At 38.5% G+C, this 23,806-nt stretch overlaps 1 protein-coding gene and 1 long non-coding RNA gene across 8 annotated transcripts in view; one reads left to right on the top strand and one right to left on the bottom strand.

Moving 5' to 3' along the window:
- rapgef2b (Rap guanine nucleotide exchange factor 2b) overlaps positions 1-23,806 on the bottom strand; it is a 370,696-nt gene that overhangs the window by 322,837 nt on the left and 24,053 nt on the right. The window lies entirely within an intron of this gene.
- Positions 91-22,174, top strand: LOC138756356 (uncharacterized). Its single transcript, XR_011353020.1, has 4 exons — positions 91-158; positions 21,336-21,451; positions 21,538-21,749; positions 21,864-22,174. It is a non-coding gene; the product is annotated as an uncharacterized lncRNA (long non-coding RNA).

The raw sequence follows: 23,806 nt of genomic DNA, 5'->3' as shown, positions 1-23,806 counted from the left end.
TCAGTCACCTGCAGCTTTTGAAAACCCCATGTGTTCCAAATGATGTCATCGCATTGTGATGTCATGACATCACTCAGAACCTCCCTATCCGCTTCGATTAAACCTCCAATGAGCCTCTACAACACTACACAGGGTGAAAAATAAGCAAGTCACGCCAGGTTCTTACACTTTGCTATGAACACAATTTTGTATTGAGCATGCTGGTTACATTTTCTTCATTTTGTTACCGCTCTTTTACATACTGGTCTTGCAAATAATCTTAAAATTTCTAAACTAGAGCTTTTTACATTATTAAATTACAATAGTACTGATGAAGGCAATTTGGAAAGCCACAGGATGCAACAGCTTGATTTTTATCTTACTTATATTGTCTCCTATACTGCATCTGTTAGCAACCATTGGGAAAAAATCCATCGTAAACAAGCTTTCATGCTTAACTGGGATATCCTGTATAAACATACATTTCCCACAGCTGTGGTTCATGTGTAATTGTTAACAAAAGAGTTCAGGGTGTTGATTAAAAATTAGTCAGTAACAACGGAACAGTCAAAAATATCTCAACTCATTCTTCCAAGATCAAACTTCTACACAAATAAAATACACAGTCAAATTACATGAAAACCATAAAACCGTTGACGAAGAAGCATTACACAGAGAACATAATGCTAAAAATCTTTAGCTATACCGCTGCACTGCCAATAAAAACCACAATGCTTCAGTGATTTTTGCCATAATATTAATTAAGCATTATTATACCCATAAAGCAACAGCATGGTTTCAAATAACAGCTAATGGAGACTTGTGCTTCAATTAAAATCATTGATGGTTTCATTATATTCTGGCTAGGAGTAGAACTAGGATACATTTATGTTAAATTATGGCTTTTCCCTTCAAAGATGGTGCAAATCTAAGGAAATTGTTAATTGAAGTATAAAGGAATTGCTAAGTGATGTTGCATCTTTATAAATCACTGGTGAGACCACACTTAGAATATTGTGTTCAGTTCTGGTCATCTCATGACATAAAGGATATGGAAACTATGGAGTGGATGCAGTGGAGATTTACCAGGATCGAAAATGAAAATGAATTGGAAAATGTGTCTTATGAGGCATGGTTAGCAGAAGAAGGTAAGAGATTACTTAATAGAGATATTCAAGATTATGAGAGACAATAGATAAGGTAGACAGCCAGCACCTTTTCCCAAAGTGGGATTTGATCTTCTTTCTACATATCCTATTGATCAACAATTGTTGAGAAGCAAGAGTCATTTTTATATTCACAGTGAAAAATCTGGTAAGCTAATGGCAGGGCAGGGCCACTGAAGAGAATTGCAGATAAAAAATAAATTAACAAGATTTGAATGAGAGATGATAGAATGACCACAGATCATTTTAAAATTAATGAGTCTTTTAAAAATTTTTACTCTAACCTCCATAGTTTTAAATTTAATAATAATTTAACTTCAATGTCAGAGTTTTTAAACCGAATTATCTTACCCACCCTAACTCAGGATAAGCGCACAAATTTGGAGGCACCTAATTCTCAGGCGGAAATATCTCTTGCTTATATCTACCCCCCACCCCAACAATGGAAAGTGTCCTTTTATTATATACTGAGAAAACATTTGATTGGGTGAAATGGGTTTATTTGCTATTTTGGGAATATTTAATTTTGGTCCAAATTTAATTAAATTATAATATTCAAGTCCTTCAGCTTCAATTCATTCTAATTCACAGCAATTGAAAATGTTTAGGTTTTAAAAAGGAACACAGTAAGGATGCCCTTTAAGTCCTTTGCTTTTTGATATTGTTCTGGAACATCTAGCTGTGGCTCTCTGACAGTGTAGAGAATTTAAAGGAATAACTAGAAGTGGAGTTGCACATGAAATATCTCTTTATGCAGATGACCTTATTGCTCTTTATTTCAAATCCTGAGGTTTCTATACCAAATATATTAATTTTTCTTGCAAATTTAGCCAGTTTTCAGGTTATAAATAAAATTTGCACAAGAGTGAACTATTACCCCTAAAAGAATCTTTTTCAAGGTAGCCTAATTTTCCTTTTAAAATAGTGAAAGACCAATTCCAATATTTAGGAATTACAATTACAAAAAGTTATAAAAATTTATTGAAAGAAATTTTTTTGGTATTAAATTAAAATTAGAGGAACAAATTACTAGGGAGATAGCAGATATTTGTAATAAGCACAGGGTAGTGATTGTGGGGGATTTAAATTTTCCGAATATTGATTGGGTAACCCATTCCGTGAAAGGGCTGGATGGGTTGGAGTTTGTAAAATGTGTGCAGAATAGCTTTTTACATCAATATGTGGAGGTACCAACTAGAGAGGGAGCTGTGTTGGATTTACTGTTGGGGAAATGAGATGGGTCAGGTGACGGTGTATGTGTGGGGGAGCACTTCGGGTCCAGTGATCATAGTGCCATTAGCTTCAAGGTAATTATGGAAAAGGATAGGTCTGGGCCCAGAGTTGAGGACTTTGAGTGGGGAAAAGCTAGGTTTGAGGAGATGTGAAAGGATTTACAAGGGGTGGATTGGGACAATTTGTTTTCTGGGAAGGATGTAATAGAGAAATGGAGGGTCTTTTAAAGGAGAGATTTTAAGGGTACAAAATCTTTATAAACCTGTTAGGTTGAAAGGTCAGGTCAAAAGTTTGGGAGAGCCATGGTTCTCAAGGGATATTGGAAACTTCATTCGAAAAAAGAGGGAGTACTACAATAAATATAAGAAACAGGGGAAAAAAAGAGATGTTTGGGTACTATATTGAATGTAAAAAGAATCTTAAGAAATAAATTAGAAAAGCTAAAGGAAGGTATGAGGTGGCTATAGCAAGCAGGGTGAAAAAAAATCCAAAGGGTTTCTACAAATATGTAAATAGCAAAAGGAAAGTGAGAGATAAAATTGGTCCAATAGAGAATCAGAAAGGACAAATGTGTGTGGAGCCAAAAGAAACGGGGGAGGTCTTGAACAATTTCTTTTCCTCAGTACTTACTGAGGAGAAGGATATTGAACTGTGCAGGGTAAAGGAAGCAAAGCAGGTATATATTGAGACTATAATGTTTAAGAAAGAAGTAGTACTGGAGCTTCTTAAACATATAAAGGTGGATAAGTCTCCAGGTCCTGACAGGATTTTCCCCAGGACCTTGAGAGAAGTGAGTGAGGAAATAGCGGAGGCTCTGGCAGTGATTTTTCAAATGTCATTAGAGACGGGTATAGTGCCGGAGGATTGGCGTGTTGTGCATGTGGTTCCTTTGTTTAAAAAGGGTTCGAGGAGCAAGCCTAGCAATTATCGGCCTGTAAGTTTGAGGTCTATGGTAGGTAAGTTGATGGAAAGTATTCTTAGAGATAGTATATATAAGTATATGGAGGGACAGGGTCTGATCAGGGACACTCAACACGGATATGTGCGTGGAAGGTCGTGTTTGACCAATCTTGTTGAATTTTTTGAAGAGGTGACTAAGAATGTTGATGAGGATAGAGCAGTGGATGTTGTCGCTATGGATTTCAGTAAGGCCTTCGATAAGGTTCCGCATGGGAGGTTAGTTAAGAAGGCTAAGTCCTTGGGTATTAATTTGGAAATAGTCAAATGGATTCAACAGTGGCTGGAAGGAAGGTGCTAGAGAGTAGTGGTAGATAATGGTTTGTCAGGATGGAGGCCGGTGACAAGCGGTGTACCTCAGGGTTCAGTATTGGGACCGTTGCTGTTTGTCATATATATTAATGATCTGGAGGATGGGGCGGTAAATTGGATTAGTAAATATGCAGATGATACTGAAATAGGGGGAATTGTGGGTGATGAAGAGGGTTTTCAAAGATTGCAGAGGAATTTAAACTGCTTAGAAGGAGTGGGCAGAAAGATGGCAGATGGAGTTTAATGCTGATAAGTGTGAGGTGCTCCATTTTGGAAAGAATAATCAAAGCAAGACATATGTAGTAAATGGGAGGGCATTGAAGAATGCAGTGGAGCAGAAAGATCTAGGAATAATGGTGCATTGTTCCCTGAAGGTAAGAGCGCATGTGGATAGCATGGTGAAGAAGGCCTTTAGTATGCTTGCCTATATAAATCAGTGCATAGAATATAAGAGTTGGGAAGTAATGATGAAACTGGTGAGGCCAAATTTAGAGTACTGTGTGCAGTTCTGGTCACCAATTTATAGGAAGGATATTAACAAGATAGAGAGAGTGCAGAGAAACTTTACAAAAATATTGCCTGGGTTTCAGCATCTGGAATACAAGAAGAGATTGAGCAAATTAGGTCTTTATTGCTTGGAACGTAGAAGGCTGAGAGGGGATTTGATAGAGGTGTTTAAGATAATGAGAGGGATAGATAGAGTTGATGTGGAAAGGCTTTTCCCATTGAGAGTAGGAGAGATGGATACAAGAGGTCATGGGTTGAGAGTTGACGGGCAAAGGTTTAGGAGTAACATAAGGGGGAATTTCTTTACTCAGAGAGTGGTTACTGTGTGGAATGGGCTTCCAGGAAAGGTGGTGGAGGCAGGGTCAATTTTGTCATTTAAGAAAGAGTTGGATAAGTATATGGATGGGAGGGGGATTGAGGGACATGGGCAGAGTGCTGGTAAGTGGGATTAGAGGAGGGTACTTGGATCAGTGCAGTCTAGAAGAGCCAAATTGGCCTGTTTCCATGCTGTCATTGTTAAATGGTTACTTAATCAGATTAAAGTACTATTATCGGGATGGTCACCATTATCTATTACAATGATTGGATGTATTAATTCAATTAAAATCAATGTTTTACCTAAATTTTTGTACTTTTTTCAAGACTTACCAATTTTCATTCCTAAATTTATCTTTAACTCATGAGATTCAGTTATTTCTTCAAATATATGGCAGGGAAAACAACTACGTATAAATAAAGCCCATTTGCAAAAGACTATAAGGAATGGGGGAATTATCACTTACAAATTTTTGATTTTATTTTTGCACAATTAATATACGTATTCTACAATTTCTTCACAGAAATAGAACTGAAGTTTTCTAAAACTAATCATCTGTCAGCAATTTTAGATTCCTTTTTATCCTTTTCCTTATCTAAATTGACACATAATATGATAACGAGAAATAGATTGAGAATATGGGCTCAATTTTAAAAAGTTTTGGTTATAAAAGTTTTTCTCTTGCTAGTCCCATTATAGATAACCGTCTTTTTCAGCCGTCTGTGTGATAGATTAGATATCAAAAGTTATAAAGATCTTTTTGTTAGAGATAATTTTGCCTCATTTGAACAATTTCCAACTAAATGTAATCTTTCTAATAGACATTTTTTTTAGTTATTTACAAGTTAGGCATTTTGTTCAGTCCAAATTTCCTGATTTTCCTCATGACTCACATTCTAATTCTCTTGATTTATTCTTGAGCTTATAGTTCATTCAAAGTGGATAAATATCATCTATTTATAATGACTTATTGGATTTAAGATCAGCCTCAATGGATGGGATTAAAAGTGATTGGGAACATGATTTGAATATTACATTTTCAGATGAAGATTGGTACTCTGCTCTTAGCTTGATTAATGATTCTTCATTTTGTGCAAGGCATTGTTTATTACAATTTAAGGTGGTACAAAGAATACATACAGTACAACTCTAATTATCCAAAATGGTCAGGACCGGGCCTATTTTGGATGAATGCTTTGTTTCCCCCAAGAACTGGTCATTTAAAAAAAAACAGCCCAGTTGCAACTGCAAATTACTTGTAACATTGCTTAAACAACAACAACCTACAATGTAAAGTTTTTTAAGCATTAAAATCATGTTTAATTCTCAACAATAAAAATATGCTGGCCATCGCCGATCACCGACACTTTCCCACCGAGGCCCCACTCCTGCTCGGGAGTTTGAGGTCCCTGCTGCCACCTGGAGCCTGAGATGCGCTGCTGCCGCCGCAAGGAGCCCGACAACCCTGGTCAGTTAGGATCCAAAAAAATTGAGTTCACTGCAGGTTTTTGAGAAGCCGATTTCAGATAATCGGAGTTGGACTGTATGTCCAAATTCAAATAATCTCGTTTTTATGCAGTTGTTGATCCATTATGTGGATGTGTTAAATTTTTGAAGCTTCATTGATTCATATGTTTTAGGAATGCCCCAATTCAAGAAGATATTGGGAAAACATTTTCCAAACTTTATCAACAATTTTTAACATTAAAATAAACCATGCCCTTTAATTGCCTTGTTTGGTTCTTCTTGTGAACACAATACAGGTATACATCTCTGTCTGCAACCCAGAAGAAAATTTTGGCTTTTATCATGTTGATGGACAGACATGCAATTTTAATGAAATAGAAAGATGACTCTTCACCGACCCATACACAGCGGTACATGATATAATATCCTATTTAAGCTTGAGGAAAATTAGATACAACATTTAAGATAGAAAGTTTCAATTTGAAAAGATGTAGGGCCCATTCATAATTGGAAGATTTAAGAAGTCTGGATGCTCTGCCTAGTTTCTGAAGGTCGCTATTTGATCCACGTCTTTAGATCATTTTCTAAAGGGTTACTACCTTGATTAGAGGGAGCAGATAGATTAGATATAGTTTTAGGTTTTTTTTTCTTTTTATTAGATTAACTTGTTAAATATGGTTTTAAATATGGCTGTCATAGATCATATAATTAGGTAGAATTCTACCATTTGTTTAGATAGAAGGATTGTCTCACATAGATTTTTTTTAATTTTCTAACCAGAATTTTTTTAAAGAAATATTGTGAAATAAACAGATGGATAGGTTTTCAATTTACATTTATATTAAGTTGTGATAGAGAGATTGATAGATGACCTGTTATTTGGAAGACTTTGAATGTAGGATTTATAGGTTAAACTCAATACAAATATTTTAAAAAGAAAGGAGTAGCAAACACCAGAGAACATATGCACAAAATGAAGAAGGAAAGTTTAGGGTAGACATCAGGGGTACATTTTGGGTGCTTGGAATGCATTGCTAGGGATGGTGGTGGAGGCTGTAAGAATAGGGGCATTTAAGAAACGTTTAGACAGGCAAATGGATGAAAGATAAATAGAAGATTATGAGGTAGGGAGGGTTACTGTTTTTTGTGACCCACACTCCTGTTCGGCTCCGAATCATGGGTCCTTTACCGGCATCACCTACGGCTCCTAGAACGCTTCCACCAGCGTTGTCTCCGCTCCATCCTCAACATTCATTGGAGCGACTTCATCTCCAACATCGAAGTACTCGAGATAGCAGAGGCCAACAGCATTGAATCCATGCTGCTGAAGATCAAACTGCGCTGGGTAGATCACGTCTCCAGAATGGAGGACCATCGCCTTCCCAAGATCGTGTTAAATGGCGAGCTCTCCACTGGCCACCGAGACAGAGTGCACCAAAGAAGAGGTACAAGGACTGCCTAAAGAAAATTCTTGGTGCCTGCCACATTGACCACCGCCAGTGGGCTAATATCGCCTCAAACCGTGCATCTTGGCGCCTCGCAGATCGGCGGGCAGCAACCTCCTTTGAAGAAGACCATAGAGCCCACCTCACTGACAAAAGACAAAGGAGGAAAAACCCAACACCCAACCCCAACCAACCAATTTTCCCTTGCAACCGCTGCAACCGTGTCTGCCTGTCCCGCTTCGGACTTGTCAGTCACAAACGAGCCTGCAGCTGACGTGGACATTACCCCTCCATAAATCTTTGTCCGCGAAGCCAAGCCAAAGAGAAAGATTTATAGGTCATGGGCCGAAGGGCCTGTACTGTGCTGTAATTCTGTTCTAATTCTTCCAATGGCATTGTACATTTCCTTAAATCAAAGCTTTAGCTGTTTTGCAATATAAATATTAGCTACTCAAGCATTAAAAATCTTAAGAAATTGCTGCAATTGTAGAATAACATTTCTGTTAATGCCTATTCAGCATCATATTTTTCTTTCATTAGTAGAACTGTGAAAAATTGTCATTGAATAACATCTGAATTTTTCTTTTGCCATTGCAACATTTTTCCATATTTTTTTAACATACAATATATTCCCCTCCGCGAACTTAAAAATTCCTCTTTTTAAAATCCCTGTGTTCTGTTTTTCTTGCTCTTCCTCTCCCTTACATCAATGAGATCAAGTGCTCTGCCAGATCTCAAAAATCAACTCCTGCTCTGTCAAAATCCTGCAACTATTTACCTCAAATTTCTTTCCTGTGCACTGCTATACCTTTCAGGATTGTCAACCAAGGGAATTACACACAATGATCTATATTATAGCCTTTTGGGAGATTGCCCCATATTTTGAAAATCTATTTTATTTAGCAAATTACTCATCTGCCAACACCTCAATACAATTTTCAGTGCTTAAGTTAGGAATGTGAGAGAATACTTTCCATTTGCCTGGATAAGTGCAGCTTCATCACTCAAGAATTCACACATAATCCAGGGGTCCAAGAATTATTTTAAAATGCACTCTGTCCACCACCCTAAGCATTCATTTTCTTCAATGGCCACAGGCAGTTCCATCGATAAAATGTTTTGCATTTACTTGATAAATTTTCTCCAACAGTACCACTTTACCCTGTGATCGCCACAAAGGGAGGCAAATACATGGTATGCTTTCAACTCTGGTTTATTGAGCTCCATCTAAATTCTGTAATCCTGCACCCAACAGCAGTTTGAAGTAGCTTCAGAAGAAAACCAGTTTAAAAGTGAGGTTCTTGAAAGTGATTACGATGGCAAGAGATGCTGGTCATGCCAGGGTCAACTATGGTACACAAGTCTATAGCTAGTGGCAAATCCTTTGTAGCCCCCCACCCCCCAACTCCCTTACAAATCAAAATTTACCCCAATCTCAGAAATTGAGCTGTGATACAAAGGCGGCCCTTGCATTTATACACAGTCAAAGGCTGAGCTCAAAGTCATCTTCCCTTCTTTCACAAAGCATGAAGGATGGGACATACTGAACAGTGGCAAAACAAAAGTCCTCTATCAACTTGCTAAGCATGGACAACTCCACACTCCAATAATAAAAGCCCACTAGATGATGTTGGAAGCATGAACCACCTCTCACAACTTGGAAGCGATCTCTCAGTAAAGAGAGACAGCAATAATGAAATTCACCTTGATCCCAGCCCTCTTATTTGTCTCTGAGACTTGGACTATTTACAGAGAACATTATGAAACACTGTGAAGAATTAAATCCTGATTATGCATATGCAAATCAATATTAGTACCCTCTCGCGGGTCAATATTCCCTGCTTTGAGTAACTAATTTCATTCAATCAGTTCCTTTGGTCAGCTCACATCATGTGCATGCCCAATATGAGGTTCCCAAAGCAGCTTGTCATGGGAAGAGTGGCAGAAAACAGCAAGGAGAGTCTGTCCCAAATTTCATGGCTGCGTTACATAAACTGTGTAGATACTGTGCAGTTGGATAAATCGAGACAGTGCGTTAAGCACGTCTCCAAACTTTCGATCCAGCACAGGAAAGGTTCAGTCACATCCACATTGACATTGTAGGACCGCAGCCAGTCTCCCGAGGGTCAAGGTACATTTTGATGATGGCTGACCACTCCACAAGGTGGCCAGAAGCGGTTCCACTAGTGGAAACAACTACAGAGTCCTGCACCAGAGCATTGATCAATACCTGGGTGGCAAGCTTTGGAGTGCCGGAGCATACAACTTCTGATAGGAGTGCACAATTCACCTTGAGGCTCTGGACAGCACTGGCCAACCTTCTGGGAACCCAACTCCACCACACACAGGCCAATGGGTTGTTGGAGTGGTTCCACTGTCACCTGAAGGCAGCTCTGATGGCTCAGCTCAAAGGAACATATTGGACAGATGAGCGACTGTGGGTCCTCCTTAGTATCCACACAGCACCGAAGGAGGATTTCAATGCCTTGATGGCAGAAATGGTGTATGGCGCACTGTTGGTCACACCAGGGTAGTCCTTGGCCATTGCCAAGGACACAGAAGAACCACCAGTAGCAACATTGGATAAGCTCAGGGAGCAACTAGACACCTTAGCCCCAGCACAGCCTCTCCCACATGGCCAACTAAAGACATTTATCTCCATAGACATGTAAATACGTTTTCATACGACAGGGAGTACACCGCTCACCTCTGCAATGACCATACGAGGGGCCCTATTGAGTGACCAGACACAACGGCTCCACATGCGTGCTGAATATTGGCAGTAAGAAAAAGACTTTCATTATTGACTGTCTCAAGTCAGTACACATAGACATCAGACAGCCGATCACTATACAGGCCCCAAGATGGAAGGGTTGGCAGCCAAAGGCAAAGGACAATACTCAGATTGTCAGTTCTGTGGTGGGGGGGGAGGTCATGAGGTATCCCGCTATCCAGTAGGTGGTCCAACACACAAAATGGTGGTTTAACACAGCAAACACACAAGGCCCACGCTGGCTAAAGGCTTTTCTCCTCAGCCGACTGCCCACATGGTGGTAACATCAACACGGTAGGAAAACTGGGCCTATATAAGCAGGGACACGAGTGCAATAAACCTATCTTGACTATAACCGCATCAAGTGTGTGTCATTCTTCCACTCTCTGCTGTAGCAACTCGCTACAACATTAAAATTTTATGAGGCCAAAAGAAATAAAATTTGCTTCAAATCAATTGTCTCAAAATATTTTCTTTAACATTTTCCATAAAATTTGATTCCACTGTCTTTCAGATGGTGCAATGTATGACACTATTTTTCATAACTTTCTTTCCTAGCCTTTTGCTAATTATAGTCTCTAGTTATTGACATAGTTTGAACAAGGACAAGCTTTAAACGTTTTGAGGCAGTCTCAATGGTAACTTTTTTTTCCTATATGTTGGCAACGTCAATATAGTGATAAATGTGATTGCATTACAGGTATTTAACCCTGATTTATATTGGCAGTGATAGTCATCTTGCTAACATTAATAAACTTACAGAACAATGTAACAATGACATCCTCAGTCACTTCTCATTATAGTCACTCGCTGCCAATCCATAAGCACCATTTAACAGCTTCAATTTCAGATTTTCGAATTAATTTCCATAAAATCTCTTAATTGCTCTCATCATTAATTCAAAATTCAAACAGTTCAACAGACTTGAACAGTTACTTTGATTAAAACAAGATCACAAATTCATGTAATGTTGATTTAGAGTTTTATGGATTAAGTGCCATTGGAACATCTGACAATTTAGTGCTCAATTTTTGGGGTGTAATTTTAAAACAATTTTAATATTGCCAGAAATCTGCATATTATTTGCTTGCAATTTTACTTCCCAATTTATCTGACCCATCTCTCTTTCCTTCTCACCGAATTTAGCTTCAGCCAGTTGTGCATAATTAATTTTGACTTGCAACAATTTAAGATTTTTACTATTTTGTGAAACTAGTATCATGTTATGTTCCTTCCTTTTAACCTGCATTAATTGTTTCCCCATTTTATCCTCAAAAAACAAGAGACATTGTTGTAATACAGACATGTCAATTCAAATAGCAAAAGGAAATATTCACATCATGGAGTTCTCCCAATTCGACGTCTGTTGTTCTACATTCTTCTTGGATTTATTTTATATATTGCATAACAGCATAATTCAGCATTGCATAATTTTTCCAAAGAGTTTCCATTCTATTGTTCAACTCTTGAACAAATCATTTCGAACTTTGCACCATCCCCTCTTTTCTAACATCATGATGGAGCATTTAATGAGAGTATTTTTCCACAATAATACTTCCCGAATATTTTTAATCATTTATGTTTTCAATCCTATTCTAAACTGCACAGTGACCCTGTTAATGATTTAAAGTTTTAACTTCATCCTTTTATAATTATTAACCCACATTAATATAGTCTGTTAGATCCGCCAAAAACTGATCTGAAATTGCTTTGAGCTTGATAGTCTTGCCCTTTTGTTATTTCCTTATACTCCTAATCTACTCTTTATTCATCTTTCTTGCATTTCTCAGTTTCAATTTCTCTTGCCACATTAGAGAAATATTCCAACTTCACTGAAGTAATCTTGGACCAATTAATTTTACCCTTAAATAAACCTCATATTTCCTGGGAATCTAAACATGTCCTTACGTCTCCTTATACATGCAACTAATCCTCTCAATATCCCCCTCTTCAATCCATAATAAGACATCTGTCAATTTTGATCACTTCCCACATCTCAGAAGCCACCTCTCAACCATGTCAATGTCCAACTTCATCACCACTTCCAGTATGCCAGAAAAGCCTATGAATGCTACAAAGCAGATTTTTGGAAGACCTCAATTCTGCCACAACATTAATGAATCCTCTATATAAAATTCAAATGCATTGATAAAGTACAGTCAATAATGCATATTCACTGGCTGAATCAGTGAATGAATATCTGTACCCACTCCTAGGTTTACTATATCACCAGCACAGGCTTTGTCCTGCTCAGTGAGCATTGGCAAAATCCCCAACCCCAGGTTCCAAAACAAGCCCTTTTCCCTAACTCCATCATTGCTTGCTGTTTCCATGAGAGAGAAACTATTTCAAGGATGTCCTCTGAACCTCTGTAAGAGATACGAATTATTCTCACAATCTTCCAAAATCTTTTGTCTGAGACTGCTTGAACTGGATAAGACTCTTTTGTCATGACGAATAGATGATGCATTACAATCTTTAACTGTTAGCTTGCAGTCTTTTTTTCTAAACTAGACTAAGTCCCAGTAGACTTTATTATTACTACTACTAAGAACTTCTCTTTCACAGTAAAAATTAATTTTTGAGCAGAGCACCTTTGGACACAAAGCTTGCTTTCTGGTGTGATTTTGTATCATCTTTGAAACTGAGAACCCTGGGCTTAATTGACCACTGAAGTAGTTACCCTTTTATTACTGTTCAGAAATTGCAAAACAGCAAAATGTTCCTGTGCTTGTTGTTCCAAAGACTTTTTTTTTCCATTTATTTTTGATTTTCCAAGACTCACAAATCCAAAACAACAGAATAACCTTCTCAACAATGATATATTACATTCAGTCAATTTTCCCCCCGCTCACCCCTCTCCCTTCCCTACTTTACCCTAATACCACAAGAAAAAGATTATGTAAATTAAACAAACATAAAGAACCAAAGATCTATAGAGTCACAGACCCTTAAAGGAACCAAATATAAACCCAGAGTAACATAAAGTAAAATGAAAGAGATATGAAACAAGAGCACATCATCTGCACCACAACCCACTTCATTTATCTTCATTGTTCCAGTATTAGAATGGATTTTTTACTTTTCTTCTATTTGGAAGGGGTGCAGTTATATCTGTGCACCTAATATACTGCAGATAAGGCTGCCACACACCAATGAATGTGTAATATTTCTTCCTCAAATTGTTTGTAATTTTCTCCAGGGGAATATAGCTCTGCATTTCCGTACTCCATCGTGTAATATCTAGTTGGGAGTCGGACTTCCACATGACCACTATACATTTCCTGGCTACCGCCAAGGCAACCTTCCAAAGAAATTCTTGACAATAGCTAATTTCTTTCATCAAATAGTATATGTATCATGGGAATCATTTTACTATGAGAATCATGTTCAATCAAGAAAACTTAGAAGTCTCATAGTCCTTTGTGTCAGCAATGTTGAGGTGAGATTTTCTTCCAAGCCTCATAATGTCTTTTATCAGTGTAATTGGAGCTTAGTCCTGACAAAGGTATAGTCCATGCAACCAATGTCACACACGTGGTCATGAGTGTTCTATTCCAATTTACTTTCAAATCAGATTTCACAGATCACTAGTGGAGTTTGAGTCTTCCATTATTCCAATTTGTGAAATCTTATCTCACAGAGCTGAAATGTTCATGATTAGTTGACATTGGCTTCTGTCAATTATGGCTGCTTTACATAATTAGTGACCTTTCAGTACTGTTTAATTTTATACAACACAATTGTAGTCCACATTTTCCAATTCTGAATGACTAAGTAGACTAGCATAAAATTGGGATACTTTGGAACATGACTTTCAGCCAAACACCAGGTATCTTCACCACCATTGGGAGAAGAATACATATGATGTCTGTGCTCAGGTAGTACTGAGGGATTACCATCGGTTCTCCACTTTTCAGTCAGAGAGAAGGAGTTGTAGAGCATGGAAACAGGACTTCAACCCAATTGTATCTGTGCCAACCACCAATAATCAATCTATATTCATCCCATTTTTCCTCTTACATCCCTATCAATTTCTTCATCCCAACCTGACGTCCAAATTCTTTTCTACAAAGGAACAATTTGCAGTTGCCATTTAAGTTACCGATCAAGCATTTTTGTCATGTGTGATGAAACCAGAACTTCCACAGGAAATCCGCAAGCATAGACAAAATTAATGTGCAAAATCTATAGGGAAACTAAACCAGATCAGAATTAAGCACAGAATGTTGGAGCTGCAAAGTGACAGCACTAACACCAACATATTCTCTTAATCATTTTCCCACTGGAGTTATGCAAAACAAAGTGAAATGTAGAAGAGACAATTGGCATCTACTGAAGATTCTCATCAAAACACCACTCAATGGGATTAGATAAATTTCAACGCTTTTGTATATTTAGCATTATCTGTAGCGAAAAAATGTATTGCTAGTACATGGAAAGATACAAATATGATTGATATCAATAGGTGGCATAATGAGATGAAATATTGCTTAATAATGGAAAAAATCACATGTTTCGCGTGATAATTATAGTTTTTTTATTAATAAGTGGTAGTTATATTCAGAATATTTACATTTTGATTTACATTGATTAGACCTTAATATGTATGCTTAATTTTTCTTTATTTTTTTTCTTTTTTCTTTTATATATATATATATATATATATATATAAAGTATATCGTTTATGTTTAGTTTATTGTCATATATGTTACTTATTATCTGTATTTTGAACGAATAAATAAACTTAAAAAAAACACCACTCAAAATTTAAATGACCACATTAAACGTTCTGCAACTGCATCTTTCTTCAATGCATGTAGTTCGAATACTATGGATACTATAAGGCCAAGAGGATTCTGAGTCACATGTTTTGCTGCAAATATTTTCCTTCAGCTGGAGGGTTTAATTTCCCCATCCACAGGTAGCCCACTACCTAAAACACAAGTGTTTCCCAAGGAGAGAGAGTTTTGTCATCATGTTTGGTTTTCAAGTTGTGTCCTGGGATTAATAAACCTCAATTTTGTCTTTTTTCCAAACATTCATCTTTTAATCTTATCTTCCCATATTCCAAGTTGACCACATTTTAACCTGAACTATAAATTCAAACTACATTACAAGACTAAAACCACTCAAGTGCAACCCTCTGCCCAACCCTGGATATTTCTGACATCAAATTTTCAAAGTTCTCTTTAGTATTCTGTGACTCAGCAAGTACAATTTGTTTTAATATAAATTTTAAGTGATCACATGATATTTGCTTTCTAAATTACTCGCTTTGATTGGTATTAAAAATTAAAAACAGTCCACAAAGCATTAGCTGCTGAAAAGATCATGCCCAAATTCAGATTCAAAACTTGAGAAAAATAGATAAAGGAGCCCAAGATTTTTATAAGCCATAAAATGTTCATTAGATCAGCAATGTCAGTTCAAATTGTTCTTAAATCTATGTTCAGGCCAACATTACTCTCATTCCTCCCCACCAATTTTGACCTCTCGCAGAAGAGATTTTGGACTTTTAAAAACAAACTGGTCACATGATTGTTTATAGAACCTGCTTATTATTTTAGCCAAACTGAGTCAAAGATTTATTTCCCCCACTCAGATATCCTACATGGCAGTGCCAGAACCCCAATTCAGATGATAAACAATTTCCATATAACCATATACAGCACAGAACAGGCCAGTTTGGCCCTACTAGTCCATGCCGGAACAAATCCCCAACCCTCCTAGTCCCACTGACCAGCAACTGGTCCATACCCCTCCAATCCTCTCCCCTCCATGTAATTATCCAGTCTTTCCTTAAATGTAAATAACATCCCTGCTTCAACCACCTACACCGGAAGCTTATTCCACATCCCAACCACCCTTTGCGTGAAGAAATTTCCCCTCATGTTCCCCTTATAATTTTCCCTCTTCAATCTCAAATCATGGCCTCAGGTTTGAATATCCCCCCCTCTTTATTGAAAAAGCCTATCCACATTGACTCTCTCTGTCCCTTTTAAAATCTTGTACACCTCCATCAAATCCCCCCTCAATCTTCTACGCTCCAGAGAAAAAAGCCCCAGGCTGCTCAACCTTTCTCTGTAACTCAAACCCTGACATCCTGTCAACATTCTCGTAAACCATCTCTGCACTCTCTCTATTTTGTTGATATCCTTCCTATAATTTGGTGACCAAAACTGCACACAGTATTCCAAATTGGGTCTCACCAATGCTTTGTACAATTTCATCATAACATCCCAACTCTTGAATTCAATACTCTGATTTATGAAGGCCAACATTCCAAATGCCTTCTTCACCACTCTATCTACCTGAGTATCAACTTTGAGGGTACTATTTACCATAATTCCTAAATCTCTTTGTTGCTCTGCACTCCTCAATTGTCTACCATTCAATGTATATGACTTATTAGATTTGCCTTTCCAAAATGCAACACTTCACACTTATCCGTATTAAATTCCATCAGCCATTTCTCAGCCCACTCCTCTAGCTTTCCTATATCTCATTTTAAGCTACGGTAATCTTCCTCACTGTCCACAATACCACCAATCTTTGTATCATCTGCAAACTTACTTATCCAATTCACCACCCTTTCTTCCAGATCGTTAATATATATAACAAACAATCGTGGACCCAGGACCGATCCCTGAGGAACTCCACTAGTCACCGGCCTCCAATTTGACAAACAATTTTCTACCACTACTCTCTGACACCTCCCATCCAACCATTGCTGAATCCATTTCACTACCTCCTTATTTATACCTAATGCCTCCACCTTTTTTCCTAACCTCCTGTGGGGAACTTTGTCAAAAGCTTTATTAAAGTCTAAATAGACAACATCCACAGTCTTCCCTTCATCAAACTTTTTTGTAATCCCCTCGAAAAACTCTATATAAGGTTTGTTAAGCATGATCTACCCCTGACAAAACCATGCTAACTACTACCTATCAATCCCTGTTCTTCCAAATATTTGTAAATGCCATCACTCAGAACACTTTCCATCAACTTACTCACCACAGACGTCAGACTCACAGGTCTATAATTTCCAGGCTTACATTTGGACCCTTTCTTAAACAGCGGAACAACATGAGCCACCCTCCAATCCTCTGGCACTTCCCCCGTGACCAGTGACATCCTAAATATCTCTGTTAATGGCCTCACTATCTGTACACTAGTTTCCCTGAGTGTCCTTGGGAATACTTTGTCTGGACCCGGAGATTTGTCCACCTTTATCTTTTGTAACACTGCCATCACGACCTCCTCAGTTATCCTTATATGATTCATGACCTCCCCACTATTTTTCTTTACTTCAACTAGTACAATTTTTTTTTCCCGAGTGAATACCGAGGAAAAGAAATCATTTCAAATTTCCCCCATCTCCTCTGACTTTTCACATAGCCTACCCTCCCTATCGACAAGGGGTCCAATTCTATACCTCACTAATCTTTTACTTTTTTTTTGGCTTGGCTTCGCGGACGAAGATTTATGGAGGGGTAATGTCCACGTCAGCTGCAGGCTCGTTTGTGGCTGACAAGTTCAATGCGGGACAGGCAGACACGGTTGCAGCGGTTGCAAGGGAAAATTGGTTGGTTGGGGTTGGGTGTTGGGTTTTTCCTCCTTTGTCTTTTGTCAGTGAGGTGGGCTCTGCGGTCTTCTTCAAAGGAGGTTGCTGCCCGCCGAACTGTGAGGCGCCAAGATGCACGGTTTGAGGCGATATCAGCCCACTGGCGGTGGTCAATGTGGCAGGCACCAAGAGATTTCTTTAGGCAGTCCTTATACCTCTTCTTTGGTGCACCTCTGTCCAGTAGAGAGATCGCCATATAACACAATCTTGGGAAGGCGATGGTCCTCCATTCTGGAGACGTGACCTACCCAGCGCAGTTTGATCTTCAGCAGCGTGAATTCGATGCTGTCGGCCTCTGCCATCTCGAGTACTTCGATGTTGGAGATGAAGTCGCTCCAATGAATGTTGAGGATGGAGCGGAGACAACGCTGGTGGAAGCGTTCTAGGAGCCATAGGTGATGCCGGTAGAGGACCCATGATTCGGAGACGAACAGGAGTGTGGGTATGACAACGGCTCTGTATACGCTAATCTTTGTGAGGTTTTTAAGTTGGTTGTTTTTCCAGACTCTTTTGTGTAGTCTTCCAAAGGTGCTATTTGCCTTGGCGAGTCTGTTGTCTATCTCGTTGTCGATCCTTGCATCGATGAAATGGTGCAGCCGAGATACGTAAACTGGTTGACCGTTTTGAGTTTTGTGTGCCCGATGGAGATGTGGGAGGGCTGGAAGTCATGGTGGGGAGTTGGCTGATGGAGGACCTCAGTTTTCTTCAGGCTGACTTCCAGGCCAAGCATTTTAGCATTTTCCGCAAAACAGGACGTCAAGCGCTGAAGAGCTGGCTCTGAATGGGCAACTAAAGCGGCATCGTCTGCAAAGAGTAGTTCACAGACAAGTTGCTCTTATGTCTTGGTGTGAGCTTGCAGGCGCCTCAGATTGAAGAAACTGCCATCCGTGCGGTACCGGATGTAAACAGCGTCTTCATTGTTGAGGTCTTTCATGGCTTGTTTCAGCATCATGCTGAAGAAGATTGAAAAGAGGGTTGTTAAGAGAACGCAGCCTTGCTTCACGCCATTGTTAATGGAGAAGGGTTCAGAGAGCTCATTGCTGTATCTGACCCGACCTTGTTGGTTTTCGTGCAGTTGGATAACCACGTTAAGGAACTTTGGGGGGCATCCGAGGCGCTCTAGTATTTGCCAAAGCCCTTTCCTACTCACGGTGTCGAAGGCTTTGGTGAGGTCAACAAAGGTGATGTAGAGTCTTTTGTTTTGTTCTCTGCACTTTTCTTGGAGCTGTCTGAGGGCAAAGACCATGTCAGTAGTTCCTCTGTTTGCGCGAAAGCTGCACTGTGAATCCCAGAATCTTTTACTTTTAATGTACCTATAAAAACCCTTTGGATTTATTCTTACTCTGCCTGCCAAAGCCTCTTCGTGCCTCTTTTTGGCCTTTCTAATTTCTTTCTTAAGATTTTTTCTACACTCCTTGTAGTCCTCTTTCAATTTCTCAGCACCCTGATGTTCATACCTCTTGTACACCTTCCTCTTTTTCCTAACCAAATTTCTAATATTCCTCCCTATGACTTCCATCCTTTCCTTTGATCCTCACTGGGACATATCTACTCTGTACTCTCAAAATTTCTTCTTTGAATATTCTCCATTTTTCATTTACATCCTTTCCTGAAAGAATCATGTCCCACTCAATTCTCCCCAAATCCATTCTTATTCCTTCGAAATTTGCTTTTCTCCAATCCAGAACCTCAACTTTAGGTCCTTCTTTGCTCTTCCCTAAAACTACCCTAAAACTAATAGAGTTGTGATCATTAGACCCAATTTGTTCTCCAACGTTAACCTCAGACACCTGACCTATCTCGTTCCCTAACAGGAGATCCAGTATTACACTGTCCCGAGTCAGTTCCTCTACGTATTGATTAAGAAAACTATCTTGTACACATTTGACAAACTCTCGCCCATCCAGCCCTCTTACTGTATGGGTATCCCAATCAATGTGAGGGAAGTTAAAATCTCCCATGATCACTACCTTATGTTTATTACACATATATGCTATCTCTTTAGAAATTTGTTCTTCCAATTTTCTTGGCCAATTTGGTGGTCTATAATACACTCCTCTTAGTGCCCTCATGCCTCCTCCACCCCTCAATTCCACCCAAACAGCCTCACTGGACGATCCCTCCAAACCATCCTGCCACCTCACGGCAGTAATGTCCTCCTTAACAAGCAGAGCAACTCCTCCCCCTTTTTTACCCCCTGTTCTATCACATCTAAAACATTTGTATTCTGGAATATTTAGTTGCCAGACCTGTCCCTCCTGTAACCAGGTCTCACGAATTGCCACAACATCATGATTCCAAGTGTCAATCCATGTTCTAAGCTCATCTACCTTGTTCAGTATGCTTCTTGCATTAAAGTACATGCATTTCAGAGAATGACCCTCACATATATTCCCTTTTCTACCTTTTACCTTAACCTCCATCCTTCCTTTGTTATCTTTATCATTCTTAATTAGGTGGCCATGCACCCTAGATACTGCTCGCAAACTCTGCTCCACACCCCCCTGCCAAACTAGTTTAAACCCTCCCCCACAGCTCTAGCAAATCTGCTTGACAGGATATTGGTCCCCCTCCAGTTCAAGTGGAGTCCATCCAGTTCAAATTTCCCCAATAGTTAAAGAATTACATTATCCTGGATCCTTTGATTCCACCCAACCAAAGATTCATTTTGCAGAATATTGCAAAATCTGCATTAAATTCCATGAGCAACTAATGCAACATCCTCATGCCTTCCCATAATCTGTCACTTAAACCAAAAGGAAACTTGCAATACTATTCATGAGAAAGGAACAATCAGTAGAATTATGTGAGTTCATGACATAGGAGCAGAATTTATCTACTCTGTCCATCAAGTTAACACTGCCATTCAAATCATGGCTGATGTATTTCTCCTCTCAATTCCATTCTCCAGTCTTCTCCCCATAATCTTCGACACCCTTACTAATCATGAACCTATCAACTTCTGCTTTAAATGTACCTTATGACTTGGCCTCCACAGCCATCTGTGACAATGCATTCCATAGATTTACCACCCTCTAGCTAAAGAAATCTCTCCCATTCTCTATAAGGACATCCTTTTATTCTGAGGTTGTTCACTCCGGTCCAAGACTCACCAACTGCTAATATCTTCTCAACAACTCTATCAAGTCCTTTCAAATATGTGTTAGGTGAAAGATTTTAAGACTGATATTTGATTTAAAGATTTAAGGCCAGTTTCACAGACTGGAGCCAGGAGTAGCCCTTAACATGTACTAGTTAAACTAGAACACTTAAATAGCTTTAATGAAAATGCCTTAAATTTGGCTTAGTTCATTGGAGACTATGGAGTCATGGAGAAAGGTAAGTAAACCTAAATGAGAACACCTAGGTTAAGCCTGATTAGGTTAAGTATGAGCACATACTGTTGATCTAATGGTGCTCATAAAAACCCAGAATGGAATAGAAAACACCATGACTGGTGTGAATCTTGAGACAAAAAAATGGCAGAGGCAAAAAGAATTTGTTTAAAAAATTTAGTGAGTATAACTAAAACAAATTGTGTTAAACCATCCAGTTATTGAAAGTGAAAACCGTACTACTGAGCAAAACAAAAAGAGTGGTTGGTTCGCAATTTGCAGTGAATTCAATGCAAATGAAAATGTAACCACAAGAACAGAACAGCAGCTTCAGGTGAGATATCTTCATTATTATCAGTATTTCACATTTCTCATATTCATATTTTTGTGACACATATTGAATGATATCTGCCTTTATAGACTCTATGGAAGAACCTTCACCTGGCTTTTAAAAATAGAGTATAGAGATCAGAAGAAAGCTATTTAATACTGATGGTGCACCACCAAAAAAACAGACAAGACTGATGAATTGAGTGACTTGCGGTCTGGAATAATAGAACACTAGCAACCTCTGGATGGTATACTAGACAATGACCATTTAGACTGCTCAGATGAAGGACTGAGCACAAATGGTAAATATACCAAAGAAAGTTAATTGATTACTTCCTTTGTGTCAATCTTTATTCTTATTTCATTCTAAGGAACATATGAGTTTATTTGTGCTTCTAATTATGTTATTTTCCCAGAGGAAAGGAATCTGAACAGGTTAGAAGAGCCAGTGCATAGTGAGTGTGTACCCTCCACATCTGCTATAGCATCCCTGAGAGAAGATAAGATGCTGCCACCACCTTTCAGCAAAGAACAAAAAAGATGACCATGCATGAAAAGTTCGCCTGAGAATTTCATGAGTATAAAATTAAATATCTGAAGGAAGAACATGAAATGAAAATGAGAATTCTACTGGTTGAATTGGATATGAAGTTGGAAGAGAGAGTTATGATCCAAAAAAAAATACTGTAATGAGACTACTGTGATTACCAGCCATGGTGAACAACATGATAGGTGAAAAATAAATGTTTTGTCTTTTGGATATTCATGAGTGTGAGCATTTTAATCACCACAAATTACATTTTAAACCAGCCTTGGTTTAGTCACTCATTTAATTTTGCTGCACATTATTTTAATTTTGTACAAAACATTATCAAAGCAAAAATAAGCCATAATAAATACATTCCATATTTAAATACATCTCATCTGTTGAAGTGCTGCAATGTGAAAGCAACTCTGTGTGCAAGTCCTAGTTGGTCCTTGCCTGCCTCAGCCATGGGCACACCTACTTGATCCTGATCTTCCATTGGAGGATCAGGACAGCAATGCCGCTTCAGGTAGTTGCTCAGCAAAGATCACCTTGCAGCATCTTATTGGCTTGAAACAAAATGTACTGGGTAAACACTGGAATCGATTTTTCCATACTCCAAACATACGCTTGATCATCCCTCTCATGTGGGTATGAGCTCTGTTGTATCTTTGCTACTCAGCTGTTGTGGGATCTACGTATGGAGTGAATAAAAATTTAACCTGATTATATCCACTGTCACCAAGTAGTAGTCCACCATGTTGATCTCTCGAAAACTGAGCACACAATGAAAATTTGAGAAAAATCCTTGAATCGTGAGTTGCACTTTTCCAACAGGTAACAATGTTTGAAAACTAAATTAAGAGTGCATACACGTTGAATATTGATGGAAAACCAGTTCTTATGGTTCCTGTACTCCTCAGCATCAGGAGTTGATGGATCAGAATTGGGTAAAGGTCTTCCTCTGAGACAAAGAGGGAAGTCTAGACTCAAGCAAAGATATAATCTCCAACACATTTTCTTTGCACATACAAAAGCAGTCTCAAAAAGTTATTTCATCAATGTAATTTAATGGATCACGCCAGTACTCATCTGACTGGCCTCTGTTGTGCATGTTGGTCTTCATTTAGATATTCCAAATACTCCATGCTCCCTCACAAACTAAGCAGAAGTTAAACCTGTCTCTTTTCAATTTAGTCCTAGAGTAGCTCTAGGCCTCCCTCTTGCAATCGGCTTTGTTTCATCCAGAACAGGCTAAATCTACAACTATTTTAAGATTAAGTCTGTACAAGTCGCTTTGAGTCAAGACTGCTCAAGCAGACATTTTAGTCAAGGACTAGGTTTAAGCCCTGTCCGTGAAATTGGCCCTTAATTTTTTTTTTACAAAAATCAGTTAAGTTTACCCACTCTTTGGATACAAGATAGAAAATAATGTTAAAGCATCTTGAAATTCCCATTTCCTCTCTTCGTTCCTCCCAGGAACATACTTCCTGATTACAGTTCCTAATTTCATCCTGTATTATGGCTTCAACCCCTTTGAAACTTCCTGTATCCAAAGTAAAGCTTTTCCAACTTATTTTTGGTTGATTTAAGAGGATGTTACTAAAATAGAACAGAGGATACACAGCCATAGGATTTAAAAAACATACCCTGCTTATCCTTGCACAATTAAGTTCAAGTATTTTTTGTAAACAAAAACCCATTTAAACTTGTGCAAAAGCATTTCGCATCGAAGACAAACAAGAATGACGGAGGTTGGAAAATGGCGCAATCCACATGTTGGAGGTATTCATTATTTCTTTACGCACATGACTGTCCTGACAAATACAAGAT

This window comes from Narcine bancroftii, chromosome 3, assembly GCF_036971445.1.
Source record: "Narcine bancroftii isolate sNarBan1 chromosome 3, sNarBan1.hap1, whole genome shotgun sequence".
NCBI classification, from domain to species: Eukaryota; Metazoa; Chordata; class Chondrichthyes; order Torpediniformes; family Narcinidae; genus Narcine; species Narcine bancroftii.
The sequence above is the reverse complement of the archived record's forward strand: the minus strand, read 5'-3'. Positions and strand labels throughout refer to the sequence as shown.